Raw genomic sequence first — 23175 nt, 5'->3', positions numbered from 1 at the left:
TGGTGATCTATCTTGTAAGCCTCAGATGACCTGCCATTCAAAGGCCATGAACTTGCCCTATTCTGATAGATTCTAGTTTTTTTTTGTCTCTATCCTACCAATTTCCAAGGGACTGTATAGTGAATCTGCGGAAACATGCTAAAATCTTCTGAGATGAGGAAAGTCAGGGAAAAAGGGGCCCCCAAACTGTTCCATAAACAGGAAAATGATGGCCTTGGGATGTTGAGAACTGCTCAGCCTGTTCCTTGTACATTCAGACATAAACAGCCATCTTCCCAATAGGTGAACTGGTAGTGAAACAAATACATTCGCTTCTGCACACTATTTTCTCTTTTTTCTTTTTTTGAGATGGAGTCTTACTCTGTGGCCCAGGCTGGAGTGCAGTGGCATGATCTTGGCTCACTGCAACCTCCACCTTCCAGGTTCAAGTGATTCTCCTGCCTCAGCCTCCCGAGTCCCTGGGACTACAGGGATGCACCACCACACCTGACTAATTTTTGTATTTTTAGCAGAGACAGAGTTTTACCATATTGGCCAAGCTGGTCTTAAACTCTTGACCTCAAGTGATCTGCCTGCCTCGGCCTCCCAAAATGCTAGGATTACAGGTGTGAGCCTCCGTGCCTGCTCATCCCCGCCTCCATTTTCATAGTGCACATGGTTAGTTTTTATAACTAACCTCCAGATGTACAAACTGGGGCAATTGCTCTAGGTCACCTCTGCTCTGTGCAGGTCATGAATGGACTTTGGAGACTGGACAATGAACACAGTGTCCCAGGGACTCAAATGCAACCAGTATCCTTGTGACTCAAATATGCAACCCTGACACCAGCCAATCACAAAGCCTGTCATTTTTTTCTTAAGAAAGGAAACCCATAAGAAACACAATACAAATATTAATTCTCTAATGTCATAGCTCCTGGCCTATGTGATTTTTTGGAATAACTGACAGCAACTGTCATATACTGAATTCCAAATTTACTCTTATGGCCAATAGCAAGTCACACGACTGACTTTGTTTTAGGCATCAATATAAAGCAATGGCTGTCTATACGGAGGGGGTGATTTGGCAACGTCTAGAGACAGAGTTTTGCTTTTAACATTGGGAGAATGCTGCTGTTGCATCCAGAAGGTAGAGGTCAGGACCACTGCAACCCTTCCCAGACACTCAGGACAGCCCCGCAAGTAATTCTCTGGGCCAAAATATCAACAGTGTCAATCAAGGTTAAGAAACTCTGATTAAGAAGAAAGGAAAAACTAAAGAAAAACTCTAAAAACCACAGTTAATTCTTAGCACTTACCTTAATTTTAAAATGGGCTGAGAGTACAATCTTGTTAGTTTATTTTTCTGTTAGGCCATTTCTCTGACCAGTATCAACGTCTCAGTTGTATGCCATTTGTTTCACTTTTAAAAAAGAAAATGAGGAGGGTATTACATTTTAAGTACATAAAAATGCCCATAGCTTTCTACTGATTCCATTAATGCATTTTAGTGTTTCTCGTGAAGTTTTTATGTGTCACTGAATTGCAGATGGGACCCCCACTGCTTCTGAGACAAAATCTGACATTTTAAAGTCATTCTAAGAGAGAAACAACAGTGGAAAAAAAAAAAATCAGATTTCAAGCTCACCAGGTAGTGGATAGCCAGGGCAATTTATTTTCAACCAAACTATTTGTTCCTTAATCATATTACTGGATGAAAACCTACTTCTGCCGTACTTCGTTGTGCTTATAAAATAGTACCATTCATGGAGCATGTGCTTAATATATGTTTCTTGAAAAAGCGATGCCCACTGATTAAACTGCTTCTGGTTTCCCTGTAATTATTCCTACTTCGAGATATGAAGTTCTGGTCAGGAAATTTTTGCCTGGACACTAATTATCCCCAGAAATGGAGTCTCAAATCTACTTCTTTACCCTACTTTATGATGGTAACAACTTTATGATGGCAACAGCCTGCCTATTTTGAGAAATGCATTTTTCTCCCTTTATTTTGTTTCAAGCATACTATCAGTGTGCCCCATGCTCTAGTGGGGAAAATTGGGTTTTGTTTGCTATTTAAAGCGTTCCTTTAGTGCCATAGGAGTTTGAGTCCTTGCAAAGTGGCAGTCAGGGTTCTGTGAGTTTTCATGACTGTATTGTGGACTCCTGAGTCAAAACATCTTTTTAGGGGTCCTGGAATCCAGGCAGATCCAGGAGCCACCAGGGAAAGAATGAAGCATATATTCTTCACCGTGTTATTCGCACAAGCACCAAGCCATCAGCTCCCCTGGGGGAGATACTCCCCTTTCTACAACAGTGTTACTTGGTGGGGAGATTTAGGTTGGTCAAACACATGCTACGATATCACATACCAAGCCAGTAAAAGAAGTAAGAGATCGCGCATGGATGCCAGCCGAGGGAAATCAAAGACACCTGAGTGCTGGATTTTAAAAATCGATCATAATTGCCATTATTCATCTGTTAATGGACGTAACTGAGACAAGTTGTCTTTTTTGGACATGTTAGACCACTGCCTCGCCCTTTTCCTGTTAAACAATGATCAGAAATAACAAAAAGGAAACATTTAGATTTCCCCTTGGATCCCGAGTAGCTCGGAAAATCAATGTTATTTGAAAAATTCTGTGTCTTATCCAAATTCACATATTCTCCTCATCAGGACTTCCATTCTTGCTGGCTGGTTTACTTCCTAGTCCCTAATCTTTCATAGAAAAGAAGTGCTATTTTAAAAACACACGAATTTTGCTAGCTTCAAAGTTGGGAACAACAGTTAAAAGCAGGGTGGGGGTGGGGAGGAAGGAGGGAGATAAAAAACCAACAACGAAAACAATTTTGAAATAAAAGAATGCTAAGAAGCTAGGAAGAGGTTTGAAAGAAGGAAAGAAGAAACTGGAGATTTCTTTTGAAAGAAGTCCCCATTCTCCGGGCCTCCATTCCTTCTGCATGTTAATTACAGTCTTTACCTTGGCATTTTGCTCTCATATCAGGGAAGCAATTACTGGCCTAATTCAAATTCATAGCAGCCATTAACAATGAACAAACAGATACATTATTTTAATTCCATTTGCTGCTTCCTTTCTGCTGATGTATTGACCCATGAAGCGTTGACTGGATGTCCTGTAATTGGCATTTGGCAAAGGTTGTTATCATCATCATCCTTCCCATATATGAGTATTTATTAAGCATATATTGCATACATAACACCTTGCAAGGGCAGGCAGCTTAAAGACCACAGGCCAGAAATAGCATTTGCCTTTATGTAGGTTATATAATGATGCATTCATTTTTCTAGATACAAATTTAGTCTATTTGGAGGTATGTGCATGTTCCTGTATGGGGTGTGTGTGTGTGTGTGTGTGTGTGTGTACTTGGAAGGGTCAAGGTGATTAACAACACCCTCGGAGGGTTATTAATTTTTTTCTTTTTTTTTTGAGACAGAGTCTTGCTCTGTTACCCAGGCTGGAGTGCAGTGGCGCGATCTCAGCTCACTGCAAGCTCTGCCTCCCAGGTTCATGGCATTCTCCTGCCTCAGCTTCCCAAGTAGCTGGGACCACAGGTGCCTGCCACCACGCCCGGCTAATTTTTTATGTTTTTAGTAGAGATGGGGTTTCACCTTGTTAGCCAGGATGGTCTCGATCTCCTGACCTCGTGATCCATCCGCCTTGGCCTCCCAAAGTGTTGGGATTACAGGCGTGAGCCACCGTGCCCGGCCAGGTTATTATTTCTTACATATAATTTTCAACCATTCCCAGTATATTATTTCAATCACATATGTAGACTTTGTCCTTCACTCAATACTGCTATTTCCATCAGATTCCAAGGCAAGATCTTACCATGAGCTATTGTTAATAAAAAGAGAGGAAGAGAAGAGAAATAGCTCTAAAATATAAAAATTTATAACCCTTTTCCTATGATTTCCTCTTCTTTCTTGAGTCACTGACTTTTCTCATCATGAAGCACTGTAATATTATCTTGCTTTCCATTCATTTTGCACACTGATGTTTATTTGTTAAATTTTAATTTGGAGGTATTTTATACATGCCAAGCCAATTTTTTTGCTTTTGTTTTTTCAGGGTCATTTAATGTCATTGTCCTGTGTCCCAAGGTACCAGCCATACATAAATTAATTACTTTGACCAGAAAGAGTACGAATGTCTCTCAGCACTGTGGAATCTCAGGAACTACAGGGAAGCCATTCACTTTCTTGGGTCTCAACTTCCTTGTCTGTAAAGCCAGACAGTAGCATTCTAGAGTGTCTTCTGGTTGTGAGCTTACAGTTTCTAAACATGATCCTGAGTTTCTGAGCTTGTGGACTAGGCCAGTGCAATGAAATATTGTGCAATGGGAAACACTAATTTAACAATGTATTCATGTTTTTCTTTTATGCCCTTTGAATTTGCTCCCTGCCTCAAATATTTGGTGTTTTTATGACTATTCTCTCCCAAATCAGCTCCTAAAGCCTTTGTTTATATGAAGATGATAACTGCCAATAATTGGTGAAATGTCACTCTTCTCTGAAGTTGTTCCATTTTAACTTGCATTAATAATATATGTTAAAGAAGTATCTAATGTGTAAAATTATATTTATTCCTTTTTTTTTCTGCTTGTATTTCACCTTGTAGGGATTAGGCCAATGTCCCTGAAGTCCTCTCTACATTAAAATTTAGCGAAGGGTGAATTTAGATGCTTAGTAATAGTTGATTTAAAAGAATAATCCAAACCTTATTAAAATCAGTTTATAGGATCTCAGTAGTGCAATGCCTGCTGTAAGAAGTAAATTATCAAAAAGGAGATTATCTTGTTGAGCCTGCCACCCAATGCAGGAATCCTGTCTTCAGCATCCTTGACAGATGGCCATCTCGTCTGCTTCTGCTTCAGCACTGACAAGTTGATCACAGATCCTTGTGGCAGGTTCTTTTATTGTTGACCACCTCTGATAGGGAAGGATGGTTTCCTTCATGTGAACCAAATTTCTGTCTCCGTATACTTCATCTAATTTTTCTAGTTTTGCCATCTAGATTAGTAAGGAAGGCATCTAACACCATCACCATTCAAATATTTAGTGCCAACCATCATTTCACCATGACCTGACATTTACTTCATTTGGGTGCACAATCTTTCCTACCCCAAACTAAATATATATATATATATATATATATATATATATATATATATATATATTTTACCCTGCTCGACATAATAAAAAGTTCCTCAGAGCATGAGGTGTCCAGGATTTTGCTGATATTTATGAAATTATCTGGAGATTGAGGATATAGTCCCAACTGGAGAATTTCTAAGTCAAACTGTGTGATTGTAAAATCTGGCATCTGAAAATAGCACCCTAAAATTGACTTGTTATTTATAGTTTTACTAGAGTACTCACACTCAAAGAGCCAGCATTCCAAGTGAATTTGAATATTTAACCCAGATTGATACATTGAAGGAAAACCAGTAACCCCCAAATGCCAGAGCTCGGGACTTCAGCACTGACCCCCTAGGATTGAAAAACTCCTGAGTCACAATGGCATTGGGAAGATGAAATCTGAGTCGTAGGCTAGTCTTGTTGGAATAGTTACATTCATGCTTGTAACATTAAAGGCCTTCTGAGCTTTGTTTGATATTTTCATTGGCTTTATCTTCTCTTCTTCAAAGCAGCAGCAGGAGCCCAGAGATGGTAATATCTTTGCACGGCTTGTAAATCTATCTGCCTAAGGTTTTGGTAAAATGGAAGAGTTTGAAGTTGTAAAATCTAGGCAAAGAAAGGTCACTGGACTTTGTATCTGGAAATCTGAGTATTTTTCTTGACTCTGCCACTAACCACTCTGTAACTTTTGACGATTCACTTGAGTTCTTCAAGTCTTCGTTTTCTAATACCATATGCTGCTCATAGCTGGCTTTTTGGAAAACTTGGGCCCTTGCTGTCCATTTTATGGGGTGAAACCTCATGAATTCTACCATGTTTTCCTATTTGGAGGATTTCACTTCTTTTCACCCCTTTTCTTACCATCCTGGAGTGTCCTGAGGGTCACAGGCCTTTCTTTACTCTGGAGACACTCTGGCTTAAGACACCGTAAGTGGAGGATGTTGATGGAGGATGCTCACAGTTCTGGGCTGGAGGAACATTCAGGCCAGGAGTAGTCATATGAACAGGGAGATGAATTAATGCAAACTTCCCCTGCACTACTGACATCCATTCACTCATTTATTCACCCACTCACTCAAGAAATGCAAGTTTTGGTGAGTGTCTACTTAGTGCCAAGTGCTGTCCTAGGTGCTAGATGAATAAGGATCTATCCTTTGAGGATCTCATCAAAGCAACATGATGTATCAAGTACTACTGAGAAAAGTACATGTAGAAGGGACTCCTGGCTAGTCTTCGCTTCCTGAAAGAAGTGTCATATACTCTGAAACTTGAAAGATGAGACTAAAATAGTCAGGGATGGAGTGGGAAGGGAGGGAGGAAGGGGAGACACCCGCTGCAGACTGAGAGAACACCTTGTGTAATTGGCAAGTTAAAGACATTTTAAATAGTCAAAGTTAGCTCAGTCTGGCTGGGATGTAGAGTGTGGCACCAGTGAGTGAAGGAAGACCAGGGTGGAGGCTGGGCCTGACCATGAAGGACATCATAAGTAGGTGACCATCTGATTTATCATCTGGTGCATTCTAGAGAGCAATGGGCAACACAAAGACTGATTACACTGGCCGAGCGTCGTAATTTAGAATTGCTCATGGCAAACTGGGCCACACAGGCTTCTACAGGTGAACGGGCCTCATGTGTTACGAGGTTGCCAAACGTTATACATGAACTAGGACCTGGGGACATCCAATCATCTAAGTGGGTTAAAAAGAATCTGGACTCCATCGTGATTTTAGCAGCGCAGTGACAGGGGACATTCAAGAAGCTTTTGGGGGGAAAGATACAAACCCAAACTCATTATGCTCTTTTCTGATCTCCTAAGTGCTAAATGAGTAAATACCAAGTTGTAGGCTCCACTCTAGATTTTTGCGTATAATTTCAAGTGGAGTTTCTTTACCCTGCACTTCCACCACTCCCTCTCTCTCCCTGTAGTTCAATCACAGCCTTTCATCCCATCATAGGAAATTAAATATTTAAACGCAAATACTTTGAGAGTTACTCCATGGCTAAGGAAAAGTCTCACCCTGAGGTTTTTTTTTTTTCAATAGGAAAGGAGGCTGACTTCTGAGAGAGGGGGAAGAAAGAAGAAAATGGGACTCATGCACAGAGTTTGAGAGCTTCACACATTTATTTTGTGACTACGTTCATGTGGGAATAGTCTAGAAGAAAAGTAGGGTAGGATGAATAGGAGGGAAGAAAATTCCTTATTTTTTTCTTTTAGAGTTAAGGTCTAGCTCTGTTGCCCAGGCTGGAGTGCAGTGGCACGATCACAGGTCACTGCAGCCTCACACACCAGGGCTCAAGCGATCTTCCAACCTCAGACTCCCGAGTAGCCAGGATTACAGGTTTGTGCCACCACTGCTGGCTACTTTTAAAATTTTCTGCAAAGAGCAGGTCTCGCCATGTTGCCCAGGCTGATCTTGAATTCCTGGCCTCAAGGGATCCTTCCACCTAGGCTTCTCAACTTGTTTGGATTACAGGCATGAGCCACCATGCCCGACCCAAAAAATAAAGAAAAAAAAATTCTTATATAAGCTCCTGCATTCCTGCTTGGCTGATCTGGGGCTGGGGTGGGCGAGCATTTTAACAGGGATGGCATTCTCTTGCTATTAAATACTATGAATGTAATTAAAACTTCTACTTCCATGGTTGAAGCATGTGCTAGGACTGAACAGATATGATGCGGGAGACAGATGTTCAGACAGCGTGATGAGGGAGGAAGCAGTGTGCCTGCCTGTGAGTTAACTAGGCCCTAACTACCCAGCTAATGTATCTCCTAGCGAAACGGGAGACTCCACTCCACTGCCAGGGATGCTGATCACCAGCCTTTTAATTTTTTAGTTTGAAATGAAGTACCCCTTGATGTATGTTTGATTATTAATTATTATATTACTGTTCATTATTTCTGGAAAGCAGTAACATGTTTAATAAAAATCCGAGCTACAATAATGAAAATCATTTAGATAATTTTGAGCATTTCAACCTCCTGAGGACTTCAATTTGATTTCCAAAATACAGTAGAAACTTCCTAATTCAGACTAATGACAGAGAGCCCCATTGTGACTTACAGTCTTGCAGATGAGTGGGTATGCAAACAGACAGGGAAAAAAAATCAAGGAAGGTAAATCACACAATGTGCTTCCTCTATTTGTTTTGACAATGGTCGTTCAGACTTAACAGTCTATGATAAAACTTCCCTGTACATCAGTCAGTGTACTGTCGCTTGTTTCATAAAGATAATGAAGTCTTGGTAATCAGAAATCTCACTCTAGGACTCAGACATTAAATCTTTGCTCAGACATGGCACTGGGACTGCAAGGGTTTCAAATAATTATCTGGCTTACAGAGTACTGAAGTGAGAATGACAGAAGTTCCACCGTCAATGCAAAGTGAAAAAACAGAGGTAAAAGGATATTTTAATCCATTGTATGGCTGCCATTCAGCAATATTGGAATATTTTGTCTATAAAATCACAGATCTTTCAAGGCAGAAGAGATTGTTACAAGTTAGCATCCCAGCCTACTACACTGCTGTATTGATTAGGGTTCTGTGATCCTACCTTCGGGAAACAAGGAGGTCTAACTTAGTTGCATGCAATTCTCCCTTGTCTGAGAAAATGCTACACATTTTTGTGTGCTGAATGGGATTCCTACTCAGGGGTAATGTTGGGATTCAGAATGTAATGTACCTCAATTTTTATTATTACCCATCATTTTATATTCTCTTCTCCTCCTCTCCCTTCTATTCATGTTGATGGATGGTTCTCAACCCTAGCTGTACATTAGAACCATCTAGGGAGCTATTTAAAAACATCATTCCGCATCTCTAGACGTTCTGCTTTAATTGATGATTGAGAGCCAGTGCAAGACCATTGATAGTTGAAAGGGTTATGTTTTCAGGTTCAATCTTCAGTATTATATCCTGTATCCTTCGTAGAGCCCCAGTGGGGAGGATCTATCCGGATCCTGGGCAGGATAGAAAGACAGTCTCACTGTTGGTTAAGTCAGGCCTGAACCATTTAGAGGGAGGTGTGGAGTAGAAACCTGTGCCCTGGAGTCAGCATGCCTGGCTGCGAATTCTCACACGAACACGGACTAGCTGAGTCATGTTCTGAAATTTATTTAATATCTCCCTACTCGCGTTTCCTCATCTGTAAAAAGCAGACAATTACAACTCTCTATAGAGTTGTAACTAAAGGAATTAATACATATGAAGTGCTTAGAAGAACAGTTCGCCGCACATGGTAAGAACTATAAATGTCAGTTGTTATTTTATAGAATCTGTGGGTCAAAGACAGAGCAATAGAAGGTGCTGCTTTCCAACACCTGCAGGTTCTGAAGAGGTCGGGTTGGGTCTGGAGGAGATAACGGAATTGCTGATGCTGTCAAGGAGAACGGGATGACCCTTTGGGTAAACCCTGTAAATGGTTTTAAAAGGGTCAATTCTGCAGGATCTCTGCTTTCGTAGCTATTTTGGGGGAAAAAACGTAAATAAAGGCCAGAGAAATAAAACTGTTATATTTTTAAAAAGGGGTTGGCACGGTGGCTTATGCCTGTAATCCCAGCACTTTGGGAGGCCTAGGTGGGTGAACCACAAGGTCAGGAGTTTGAGACCAGCGTGGCCAACATGGCAAAAACCCATCTCTACTAAAAATACAAAAAATTAGCTGGGCCTAGTGGCGGGCACCTGTAATCCCAGATACTCAGGAGGCTGAGGCAGGAGAATCACTTAAACCTGGGAGGCGGAGGTTGCAGCGAGCCAAGATTGTGCCACGGCACTCCAGCCCAAGCGACAGAGCGAGACTCCGTCTCAAAAGTCCACCTGAGTTCTAATAAAATTTTGTTACCCAAAATGGACCCACTGCAATAGTTTTTAGAGAGACAGTGAATTCTTAAAATCCTTGTTTATTTGTGGGAGGAATTACTGTAGAGATGTAAAAAGCTTGGTAAAGATGGCCCAAACGTTGACACAACTACAGTGATTTATTTGGACTGGCGGGCTGGGAGGAGTTCTTTAGCAAGGTTAAATTTCAAAGCTCATAGGTCAGAGACATAAAGGGGCCAGTCAAGTGGAAAGGAAATCTCTAGCCAAAAGAAAGAAGGTACGCCTACCACCAGAAGTTCATATCTTCCTCTCTCTAGAGTTAAATCTAGATTGATTGAGATTTTGTAAATCATTTGTTCTGTGACCGTTTCCCCCTTCTCCCCATTTTTAGTGGTAACGTTTACATTTTGGCCTTCTCCTTCCTGTTCCTCCTCTTTTTGTTTCAAGCCAGGCAGGGCTCACGGAATGGAATAGAGTATAAGTTTAATACCAGCTTAAGCTAAAACTAATTAGGGAAGCAAATCCGCTGCTCCCCTCCAAAATCAGACACTGCATACCAGAATCAAGTCAAAATGACTTTTAGATTGTCTGTTATTTGGGAATATTGGTACCGCTGCTCCTTCAATTACCAAGTCTAATTTGGAGTTGACTGCAAATTTGAGCACTTTTTGCAAGAGAAGTTCATGAGACATTCAGACTAAATCTAATTCATTTGTACAGTATTTCTTGGGCAAAGGTGGGTAGCTAGGGATTCGTCTCACTACAAGGAAGAGGAAAACTGCAGCACGAGGGATTTTCTCACGGTCTCTAAGCGAGGTAACAGCAGAAATGGAAAATGGGATGTGGTTCTCCCCAGCCACACCCTGCACTGCCTCTTGGTTACCCATCTCGCTTATGGGCGATTTGTCACTGGTCTCTGCTTCCATCCTTTCTCTGTCTTTGCACAAACATACAGAGGCATTTGAAAAACAACAACAACGACAGCCTGGTTATAGTAATGCTTACACATATTATGTTCATGAGCCTCTCCATGCACTTCCTGTGAAACCTGGAGCCCGGGGTATTTGGATAAAGTGGAAAGGACGCGTGCTAATTTGGACCCTGTGACAGCAATGTAACCAAGACTTACAGTTGCAAATGGTTGACAACTCAGCTATTGGGTGATAAGAGAGTGATGGAAATCTGATGTGATGGGATGACCCTTTCTGACAAGTGAACAAAGAAACCTGCATATCTATTTTTAACCAGGCTCTGGAGACTTCTAGTAATTGACATTTGGAGCTGAGCTCATACTTGTCCTAGTTCCTGGAGATATTTGCATCTCTTTCTGTGTTTTGTCTGTCTAATCCTTGGGAGCAGGTTGGGAAAACATTAGCCTCTGCCTAGGCTCAGGACTCAGGGAAGATGTTCTCCTTTCTCCCAGCTCCCTGCAGCCTCCTGCCATTGTCTCTGGCTGGGCATGCATGATGTTTTATTCCAGCAGAAATGCAAATGCCACCTTGAGTTGTTGTGAGTTGCCATACCTGAGGGCCACTGATAAATCAGGTTTTATTGTTCATACTTATTAGAGTGGGACAGAGAGAGACATCAAGGTTGGGTCCTTGAGTTGAAGTGCAGCAGAATAAAAGATAAAGCCAGAACTTGGTAGGTGGAGGTGTAGGAGAGTCAGAGGTCACCTCCAATCTCCCTGAAACTCTTATGTGAGCCCTTTGGCTGAAACTAGCAACCAAAGTGACACCAGGCTGATGAACGAGAAAGAAGCATATAAATTGTATTAGCTTTACACATACATAGAGATCTTCTCGAGAGAGAGAGAGATGAAGAAGTAGCCAAAGGAAGTTGCTTTTATACTTTTTAGGCAAAGAATGATCAATTTGAGTGGAAATTATGGGACAAAGAATATGTGGCTAGGGGCAGTCAATTTCTACAGGAGTCACTAGGAGATATATGGGAGCAGGGAGTGTGAAAGTAATAGAAGTAAGCGTTACTTTGAGAAGTCTATTAATTCAGGCCCATTGGAGGCCCCAGTGCTCAGTCTCTCGTGATGAGGGTTGTTTTCTCGCCTTGGTACAGGTATGAGGCCCCTCCCAGAGGAATGCTATACTGCATGCAGGAAGAGATGGGTCCTTCCTGCATTTCTACAACTTCTAGAAGGCGGTCAACTCAAAATAATCAATATAACAATCTGGTGTATTTTGGGATGGCACATCCTTCACTCCTTCAGAGGCTGCATGCAAACAGTTCTCCCAAAAGGAAGTGACTGGAATGAACTGCAGAGTCTGTGAACCCAGCCTCGGGCCTCCCTTTCTTCTTTTCCCTCTTCCCTGGGGTTGCTCATGTTCCTGATCAGCCTTCCTGCATTGGGTCTCTCATTCCGCCTCTTCCTGAATAAAACCTCTTCCCAGGCAACGATTCAATGATTTATCCAGATCGAGGTGCAATGCACGCACAGTTTCTGTGTTCCTTCTCAGCATGTTTTTAGCATTTGAACAGGGACAAGGCTGAAATCCAAAGGGGTAAACCTTTTGTCTGGGAATTCCAGATACCTAGTGGGGGTGAAATTCTCAGCTTAAGGTAGAGGCGAAGCTTTTTCCGGAAATGCTGAAATACCAGCATTTCAGTATCTGGGCCTCTGCGGCTGCTACACAGATCAGAGCAGTCTCCATTGAAGATGGAGGGAAAAGGCTGTGAGAACTGGAAACTACGACGATGCTGTTCTATTCTTCCCAACAGGCCACCAGAGACACCATTCAGGAAACATTAACCCCTTCACTCCAACTGAAAAGCCAGAAGTCGTTTCATGGCTCTGAAAGACCGAAATCTTTACAATGATCAGCAAGGCCCCAACAAAGTCCAGCCTTCTCTGGCAATCCGGGCCTCTCTCACTTTTCCAGTCTTCTTTCAGTTCCTCAAATGTACAAGCCATCTGCAGTCAGGCAACCCCCTCTGTCTGGGAGGTGCTTCCTCACCAGTCACCTCCTTCCCATTCCCCCGCACTATCTGTCTACCTAGATAACTGCAAATCACCATGCAGACAGATCAAATGTCACTTCCTCCTGGAATGCTTTCATGAGAGCTTATTTGCTCTGTTCTTATCCATACAGTGCTGAGACAATTTGCAATAATTTGCTAACTGTCTAAGTATCCATCTCTACAAGGACAAAAACTGCATATGAGTTCCTCACCTTTGATATCCCCATCTCTACCACCTGCCAGACCCAGGAAGCACAAAAAGAAGTCCTTATGGGACCCACAGATTATATTGAAATCCTGATTGAATAATTACTGTCATGATTGTTACTTTACTATCAGAAAGAAAGTAACTTAGAGGTGTCCTCAAAAACATGTATTATCTTCTTTTGTAAATTTGATATGTATGTGTATATATACAGATATGAATTCACAGAATTGGAGAAATATTTCATTTTTTAAAGCATCTTTTGCATCTACTATTATACTTGTTCATCAGAAAAATTCTGTGAGGAAGCTGAGGTATTTTATTGTGAGAAAATTCAAATATATATGTTATGTAAATATACATAGGTAACATACACTAGTATATGGATACTATATATTATACAAGTATTTTTATATACACTAATTTACTAGTATATTATATAATTATGTATTATATGTACACATTTACGAGTATATTATATATTTACCTAAAGCCACACTGCAAGCTAGTTTCAAAGACAGAATTCATTACTGAATTTTATAATCAAGAGTGATGATTAAGATGGTGATGACAGTGTGTGGGTGTTTTTGAAAAGACTGCCTCTAGACACCCTTCCTTTTGTGTTGGCATGTAAAGATGGGTCTTTAATTTTTGTACTGTCTTTCGCGATTTGTTTGTGATAACAAATCGATGACCGCTATGAGAAGCCTTTCATTGCTGACTTTTCTGTAAAGTGAGAGAGCATAAAGCAGAAGTCAGCCGGGAAGGAGCTGAGACCAAAACATGTTGGTTGCACAAGCAAGCTATTAAATGCACACCTCACCCAGACCTGCAGTTTACTGAGAAGGCAGCTGGTCTGTGGCTTGGATGAATTATTCTGAAAACACATGGGTATGTAATTTTGTAGATGAAATTAGGAAGAGCAAAGAAAAGAACTTCACATATGTATATCAAATACTTTGCTAAGCACTTTCATAGGTTTTGTCTTTCTTATTAATCCTCCCTGCATCCCGAGAGATGTTGGTTTTGTTATTTGCTTGTTCCAGATGAAGGAATCAAAGCGGAGATCAAAGTCAGTTCGTCTGCATAAAGTCACCGGAGCCACCTGATTTATGGGACTGTTCTACCAATCTGAGCTCAATTAATCAATTCCATTGGCTTCAGATCTTTTCCTGGAGCCATTTTATAGTGAAATTGAATATTCTGTCATAGATTTACTGTCATATTGGACACGTTTTTAGGATCTATGAAACAAACTAACTGCTATTTAGATAGGGCTTGATGTTATCATACACCAACTGCTAAGGTCTGAAGGTGTGTGCCCCACCCCCCAATTTATATGTTAAAACATATTCTTCTTTGGGAGGCTGAAGTAGGTGGATCACCTGAGGTCAGGAGTTCGAGACCAGCCTGGCCAAAGATGGTGAAACTCCGTCTCTACTAAAAATACAAAAATTAGCTGGGCATGGTGGCACTCACCTGTAATCCCAGCTACTCAGGAGGCTGAGGTGGGAGAATTCTCTGAAGCCAGGAGATGCAGGTTGCAGTGAGCCAAAATCCGATTGTGCCACTGGACTCCAGCCTGGGTGACAGAGCAAGACCCTGTCAAACCAAACCAAACCAAACCAAAAACCTAATATCCAAGGTGATGGTATTGGGGGGTGGATCCTTTGGAATGTGATGAGGTCATGAGGGTGAGGCTCTCAAGAATGAGATTCATGTCCTTATAAAAGAAACCTGAGAAAGCTAGCATCCTTTAGCCAAGTGAGGATGCAGCTACTGATTGGGGGTCTGCAACCTGAAAGAGGTTCCTCACCAGGTGCCGCGTCTGGTAGTGTTTTGACCTCAGACTTCCCAGCCTCAGGAACTGTGAGCAATCAATTTCTGTTGCTTAGGAGACCCTGAGTCTAGCGTATTTTGTTATAGCAGCCTGAACAGACTAAGATATCAACCGTACCAATGCCCACAGACTGGTCTCCGTCCAGCTTCCAATTTACACACTGGCCTTAAGCAATGCTTTGGTGCCTACTTCATGAGCTGGGTTTTCTGGGGCCCTCCTTATTGACAATGGACAGCTTGTCATTCAAGAGCTGCTTTGGTAACGTATCACTAATTCTCCATTTATCTGTCCCATTGCAAACGTCCAGCCTTGTTAATGTCTCCATCTTCTCATTTATTACCCTCTATATTCAGGCTTTATGCTCAACATACCCCAAACTCAGGTCAGATGTTTGCTATGGGTGGACACCTACTTTTTTTTTTTGTCTCCTTCAGGATATCGTCATAATAACATGTGCTAATTAGGATACCAAACATCTTAAACATATATTTTTTTCTAATCCCTAAACATGTACCTTAAAAATAATCATAATCCTAGGAATATGGTGATTTTCCATTTCTCTGAAAAGAAAACTGAGACAATGAAAGAAAAATAAGTTCCTCAAGGACATACAGCTTGAAGGAGGTTGAGCTGGTATTTGTTTGTTTTTGTGAGACAAAGTCTCACTGTAACCCATGCTGGAATGCAGTGGCATGATCTTGGCTCACTGTAACCTCTGCCTCCCTGGTTCAAGTGATTCTCCTGCCTCAGCCTCCTGAGTAGCTGGCATTATAGGCGTGCACCACCACACTCGGTTTTTGTATTTTTAGTAGAGATGGGATTTCACCACCATGGCCACGCTGTTCTTGAACCCCTGACCTCAAGTGATCTGCCCAAATCAGTCTCCCAAAGTGCCAAGATTATAGGCGTGCACCATGAGCTGGTATTTTGCATGCAGGTGGTCTGTCTTCTGGTCCTGCATATTGTCAACCATTGTGTACTGATGGGATGCTTGATGGGAGTGGTAGGCATTTTGCCTTCATTCTCTACTTTTATTTTAGCACTCACTGTATCATACACAGTGTATTATTTTAATCTATGTTTGTGCATATACACACAGACACAAGATAACGCTTAGTAAGAAGTACAGATAATCTTAATTATCTAGGGTGATAGACTAGGAAACATGCTTGATTTGCTCAAGCAAACTCAATCCTTTAACTGAAGGAAGCTACAGTCTGGAGAACATCATACGACAGAGGGTAACACCTGCAATTCAGGCATCATAATGAACCAGTCACAAAGAGAAAGGTGCAAAGTACTGGGAATTTCTAATGTGAGGTAGAGAATCTTCTGGCAAGGAGGAAACCTATATAGTCTTGGAAGCCAATGAAGAAGAGGAGAGGGGTCAGAATTCAGAAAAGTGATACAAAGAGAAACAGTATTACTGGAGACTATAGCTCCTAGCACCCATATATGGACATTACAGCTTATGATCCACAGAGATGGTCATCATTTTAACCTCATTCTCAATCTTGTATATCCTGAAACCTGCCACTGGAGTCTCTGCATGTAGATCTGACTGGCGCTTGGAATGTCCTCCACCTATACTTGTTGAATGAAATACCTTCTATGGGATTTCATGTTTTATTGCTACTGAAATTCAATAGGAACATGTTATGTACAGATATAGAATTTTGTTCACATGTATATATTTCATTAAATTTGTTGCATAATGTGGAATGAACTTTCAATTCTGTTGAAATTCCTTGGCTGAATAGAGGGCTTTGTTTGAGGAGGTTGATGTACACTCTCAGTTATTTGCTAATCCAGGTTCTTCAGTGGATCTGTTTTGGTTCATGTGATTTGAATGCCTTTTCTGGTGTTAGCTTAGGAGTAAATTCATTGTCATAAACTATCCATGAGTAACTCCTGTTCATGTCTTTAGCCTGCAGGTTGAAAGTATTTCACAGTGCTATGAAGTATATTCAAATACTAGTTTTCATTTTTCATGTTATGATTTGTGAAATGTGCTTTTTAATCTGATACACTGCAAAGTTGATATGGTATAGCTCTGTGTCCCCACCCAAATCTCATGTTGATTTGTAATCCTCAGTATTGGAGGAGGGACCTGGTGGAGGTGATTGGATCATGGGGGCAGATTTTCCCCTTTGCCGTTCTCATGATAGTGAGTGAGTCCTCACAAGATCTGATGGTTTAGAAGTGTGTGGCACTTCCCTCTTCACTCTTTCTCTCTTCTGCCACCATGTGAAGAAGGTCCTTGCTTCCCCTTCCCCCTCCACCACGATTGTCAGTTTCCTGAGGTCTCCCAGTAATGCTTCCTGTTAAGCCTGTGCAGCTGTGAGCCAATTAAACCTCTTTTCTTCACAAGTTACCCAGTCTCAGGTAGTTGTTTATAGCAGTGTGAGGATGGACTAATACAAAAGGTAACAAAAATTATGGTACTCAGAAATGGTAGCTTTTTTCTTCTTTAAAATTTAAATTTAACTACTTTTTAATTTTTATTTTTATTTTTTAAGAGAGAGATAGGGTCTTGTTCTGTTGCCCAGCCTGGGGTGCAGTGGTGTGAGCATCGTTCACTGAAGCCTCGAATTCCTGGGCTCAAGCAGTTCTCCTGCCTTAGCATCCCAGGTAGCTGGGACTATAGGCATGCATCACCACACGCAACTAATTAATTAATTAATTTTTTTAGTATGCACAGGGTTTGGTTTTGTTGCTCAGGCTGGCCTCAAACTCCTGCCTTCAAGTGACACTCTCATCTCAAAGTGTTTGGATTACAGGCGTGAGCCACTGAGCCCAGCCAAAAAAACAAGTGGCTGGTACAATTTATTTTCATACAACCAATCATATCATCACGAATTGGTTTACAGTATTGGTTCAATTCTTAGGGATGCTAAATACTGTAAATATTATAAAGGTGCCATGAATAACCAGTGATCAAGGAGTAATACATGGAGGTCCCTCTGTTGTACCCAGGACTGTCTCTGTACTGGACATGCATCAGCTATTCAACTGGCTTACTCTGTTGTGCATAATGATACCTATCAATTTGGGAGTCTAGTTAAACAAACAAACTGGAGGAGGCTGGGTCGGGTCTGGGAAGCACTGGAAGGCAGTGGTTATAATTTGTTAGCATCTTTCTTTCTGACTGTGGTCAAGGCAGTGGCATCTTGGAAATGTCATAGCGTTGCTTCACTATCCCCTATGTGGAAAAGCAGTCCAGATCTGTTTATAAACAAGCACTGTATCTCCTACCTTAAAGTGTTCTGCAATGTGAGATATACTGATAGTTTCAAGCTGCAGTTACAGGACCTACAGTTCTTGCTTTGATAAGAGAGAACTTAGTCCATCTGCTGTCATGTTCAAATGAAAGAAATGCAGGTAAAATCCTAAATTCAAAAATAAAAACTCCAGACTGACTATAACAAAACAGATTTCTTGTAACTTGGGGAATTGTTTAACCATGGTGATAAACTTGTTCACGAATACCATAAATGTAGCAGTAGTAGTAGCCCTTGCTGCGAGTCTGTACTGTAGAAAGAACAATGGTAAGGCTTTGTATGTTTGAATCACAAGTTAGACTAGGAGACATCATTTTGCTATCTGCTCTTTTGAGAAGATTCATTGTTCCTGTTTGCAGAAATTCCCCGACATTCTGGCTGTTCTGATCATTTTTCTTTCTCGTGCCTCAGGTAGCAAATTGACAGTGGGTAGGAGAGTGTAAACGTCGGGGCAATAGAAATTATGTAAATGTTGCATCCTGGCAAGAAAACTTTCAACCCCTTGAGGTCTTTTAAACAGCATTAATTCTAGAAATTAGATACAAAATTTAACTTTTTCACGCTAATAATGATTTCATAAAGAAAAACTCGTTAGTAAAGGTGACAAATATGAAGTTCTATTGAACATTTAAATTCAGGAATCTCAGTGAGTGCCCCAGGGAAATATTTACCCAGCCAATGACTCTCTGGTGTTATTAAGAAGTAATTTATTCAAGGAAGTCTTCATTCATGAGTTTACATAAGAACAATACCTACTTTTCAAAGGCTTGTGTTCTCAGCATAGAACATACCTAATTTACGATGACTTTTGGTTAAAATTTTCATTAGGTTGGTTCAATAGTATTTGATAATTTTAATTCAGTTTTATGAGATCCCAGGTTCCCATTTACAGGAAGAGAAAATGCATAGGAAATAAATTTTTAAAGAGCAAATTCATCTCTCAAGTGAGTTCTGTTAATGTCAGTAGCAAATCTGAGGTGGAGGAAAGTTAACCTTTAGTATTTCTATGGCAGTCCTTTTGGGCAGAGGTGACCGGTATCCATTAAAAACAATGCAGGTCCACTGTATCAGCACTTTGCATGTGAGCGTCTGTGTAGCACTTCCACAAGGGACTCCTTGGTGAAATACTGAAATAAAAAACCAGCCCCACAGTTTAAGTGTAGGGTGTTTTCATGGGCATAGAAAAGCAGAATCGAAACAGGTAACGAACGTGTGCTGCTGGTTCCTGAAACGAGGGTTAGGGAGCACACAATGGCCAGAGATCAGGAATTTAGGTAGGAAAACCACTATGTAAGACTTCTTCAAGAAGGTGGGACCAGGGCAGTCTCAGAGTTCCACATATAACAAGGTAAGACTGGGCATGAGACCAGTCAACCCAGTAGAGTGGAATGAGTCTTTTGTAGCAGAAATCTGACTTCCTGCTTGTAGCAGTCTATTTTCATGCTGCTGTGAAGACACATCTGAGACTGGGTAATTTATAAAGAAAAGATGTTTAATTTACTCACAGTTCCACATGGCTAGGGAGGCCTCAGGAAACTTACAATCATGGCGGAAGGTGAAACAGGCATGTCATACATGGCGGCAGGTAAGAGAAGCAAGAAGCAAGTAAAGAGGGGAGCCCTTTACAAAACCATAAGATCTCGTGAAAACTCACCCACTATCACAAGGACAGTATAGGGGAAACTATCCTATGATTCAGTTATGTCCACCTGGTCCCACCCTTGACACCTGGGGATTATTACAACTCAAGGTGAGATTTGGGTGGGGACACAAAGCCAAACAATATCACTGCTCCAGAAGGGAAGATCTCAGGGACGCGGTGATCACAACCCTGCCAATGTAATGAGGACTTTGCCCAGTTTGACTGGAAAAAAAACAAGTTAAAAAGAGATTGCCAAAAAACAAAGCAAAACAAAAACAAAAACAAAAACACAACACAACCCCCCCAAAAAATGTCCAAAAACCCAAACCCACAGAAAATTAAAGATTTTAGCAGTTAAGTTTCCAGATAAAGCTACCTGGTTTAGACTTCCAAGGTTATAACTTCAAACATTTTTCCCAGGTAATCTGCAATCCTATCCACACTCTCCCAATTTTATCAACCAATTGAAAGGATCTATTTGCCAACAATGAAATCATCTTCTCACGTTATTACCACCATGTTGACACTGTTGAATTGTAAATAAAATGTCATGTCACGTTAAGCAGCATGGTCCTGAAAAATTAGCTGCAGTTTGTGTAGCTGTGATTACCCTCAGTGAAAGATCAAGGAGGGCAAGCCACTCCCAGGCCACCATGACCATTCTGAACTGGCCTCTTTCCCCTGGCTCTTCAGATAAAGGAAGAGGATTAGGAAACAGTTATTTGGTGAATTTGATCAATGCAGAAAACCAAACTAGATTAGACACCTTCTAAATGTCAGTTTCCCCCTACTAACAGTCTTATGTGTGTTTCTTCTCTTTATTTAGCTCATGAAAGTGGCTGTGGTCTACTTAGAAAACAGACTCTTTCACACTTGTCTCAACCCACAGCAAAGAAGGAACTGGCTTCTTTCTCAGTAGAAGCCCTGGGCTGTAAAATCAGCCTCATAGTAAGGTGGAATTCAAAAGAACATCTCCTGAATTTTTAGGGCTTGACCTTTGAGACACCGTATAAAACCTCCGAAACCAAAGTCAAAAGCCCTGTGTTAGTTGTGTATGGACTTTGCAATCTGTCTAAAATACATTCTGGTAGTATTAGAAGTGAATCTACAGAATTGCCATTGTCATTATAGGTTATGGCTCTGTATCTTATAGTATATAATAAAATGAAATGATAAAAGTGACATTAAACTTTGAATTTCAGTGTTTAAATCACACATTTGATTCATCATTTGGCAGCTAAATGTCTCTTAAGTACCGTGGAAAGTTTTATGATTTAATGTTTGCCTAAAGAACGGAAAGAAATGGGTAAAGCTGTGTCACTAAGTACAGTTGAATGTTGCTGCATAAAACCACTAGAAAGCAGATTGACGGTCTAGTTCCTTTTGGCCTCCAAGAAGAGAAAGACCAAAATCTGAGCCACTCTGTATACCTCTGGCCTCCTGGTTCCTAGAGGATCATCAAAACCACACCATGCACAGAATAAGTATAGGGTTTACCTGCTTTCTTTCCACTGCACTTAATTTGCCCTGACAACCCTTTGAAGCCCTTCATTACGCCTAAGAAATTGATATTTTGGTCTCCAGTGATTGCTTGTACTTAGCCTCCTGTCTTTGTTGGTTTTGCTCCAACCAAAGAGAATCCACTGAGATGTGGGAAATCTTAACTCTCTATGCTTAAAGGCTCAATGAACTAGCTCCTAGTGCTGTGAATAGGATGTGCTTGCAGGGTTTTCTGAAAACCTTGTTGACTGTGCACCTGTTTTTCAAATTTAGGAGCTTCAAAATAGGATGTTCTATTCTTGGGATGGGAGCTGTCCTAATTTGACAAACCTCTTTTTGCTATTTGTTTGTTTGTTTGTTTGTTTTGAGACAGGGTCTTGCTCTGTCACCCAGGTTGGAGTGCAGTCATGTAATCTCGGCTCACTGCAGGCTCAACCTCCTGGACTCAGGCGATCCTCCCACCTCAGCCTCCTGAGTAGCTGGGACCATAAGAACATGCCTTATGCCCAGCTAATTTTATGTTTTGTAAACATAGGGGTCACATAATGTTGCCTAGGCTAGGTCTTGAATTCCTAGACTCAAGCTATTCACCTGCCTTGACCTCTCAAAGTCCTGGGATTACAGGCATGAGCCACTGTGCCTGGCTCATTATTTATTACTTTTTAAACTTTGTTTTACTGAACCTTCTGGCAATGGAAATCATTTTCCATATCCTGACCCTTCCCCCAAAGTCATTGCTCAAATGCCTGGTAAGAAGGCGGGATGTAGAACAGCAATATCTGGTTTCCAAACTCACTTTGTTCGGGCTCTGACTACGATTAGATAATCGTACGTCAACTTGCACACTGATAGAGGAACAATGCAATTCATGGTGCAATCTGATGATGATTCTAGAGGATTTGTGAAGGTCCTATTACTCCCTAGAATGTCTGCCCATCTGTTGACTCCTACTGAAATAACCACGGTCCTCCATCATCCGTGCTTCATCCCTTCATCTGGAGGTAGGAATCCCTGTGATATGTAAAAGTTGTAACATAGGTAATTCCCTAAGGTGTTATTAATAATAACTAAAGGTACAGGAAGTATGTGTGATTGTTTTGTGTGTTGGGGGGAGTAGGGGTCCCTAAAGGTAGAAATTCTGAAAAGGAGTTGAATGAAAGAGAATCAGTAAAGAGGAAAAGGAGAAGAAATAGAAAATCCAGAGATCCTGGGGACCCTCTTACCTGACGACTTTTGCCTTTGGTCCTCCTGTTGACAAACTCTAGGGTTTTAAAGAATCTAAATTGCTTTTTGTCAACTTCTCAGTTAGAGAGGCTAATCCTAATATTAATGAACACTCTTAAGCAATGAAATTGTAAGGTTTTTTTTTCTTTCATAACCAAGTCCATTGTATATGATCTACATTACAACTGCTATCCACGCAATGCATATGCGTTTTAGGATTAAGTAACTTTTTCTTTCCCATCTGTGCTCTAAAACTGTGCCATATGTCACCTAACAAGGTATTTTCCATTATTCTTTTATTCAGTTCACTGCATGTTATTCCTCTTGCCCCTTGAAAATGAGCCTGTCTGTAATCAGAAATCACTTCCTCTCACAGCTCAGTGCACCTACTGTAGATGTGGCAAATACGTGTTTATGGGGCTGGTAATTGGATTAAAACGTTGAAAAGAAAAAGAAAGATGGACTGTACTGAAAAGAATGGAAAACACAAGCATGAAAATCAACAAAACCAAAATGAATTAAAAGCTCCAATGAATGAAATCGCTATTAATA

General features: G+C 41.0%; 1 protein-coding gene across 1 annotated transcript in view; it reads right to left on the bottom strand.

Moving 5' to 3' along the window:
- The window catches only part of CELF2 (CUGBP Elav-like family member 2), an 866203-nt gene that overhangs the window by 628118 nt on the left and 214910 nt on the right, over positions 1-23175 (bottom strand). The window lies entirely within an intron of this gene.

The sequence above is a fragment of the Macaca thibetana genome, chromosome 9 (genome assembly GCF_024542745.1).
Source record: "Macaca thibetana thibetana isolate TM-01 chromosome 9, ASM2454274v1, whole genome shotgun sequence".
Lineage (NCBI taxonomy): Eukaryota > Metazoa > Chordata > Mammalia > Primates > Cercopithecidae > Macaca > Macaca thibetana.
Note: the sequence above shows the minus strand (reverse complement) of the source record. Positions and strands in the feature narration are given on the sequence as shown.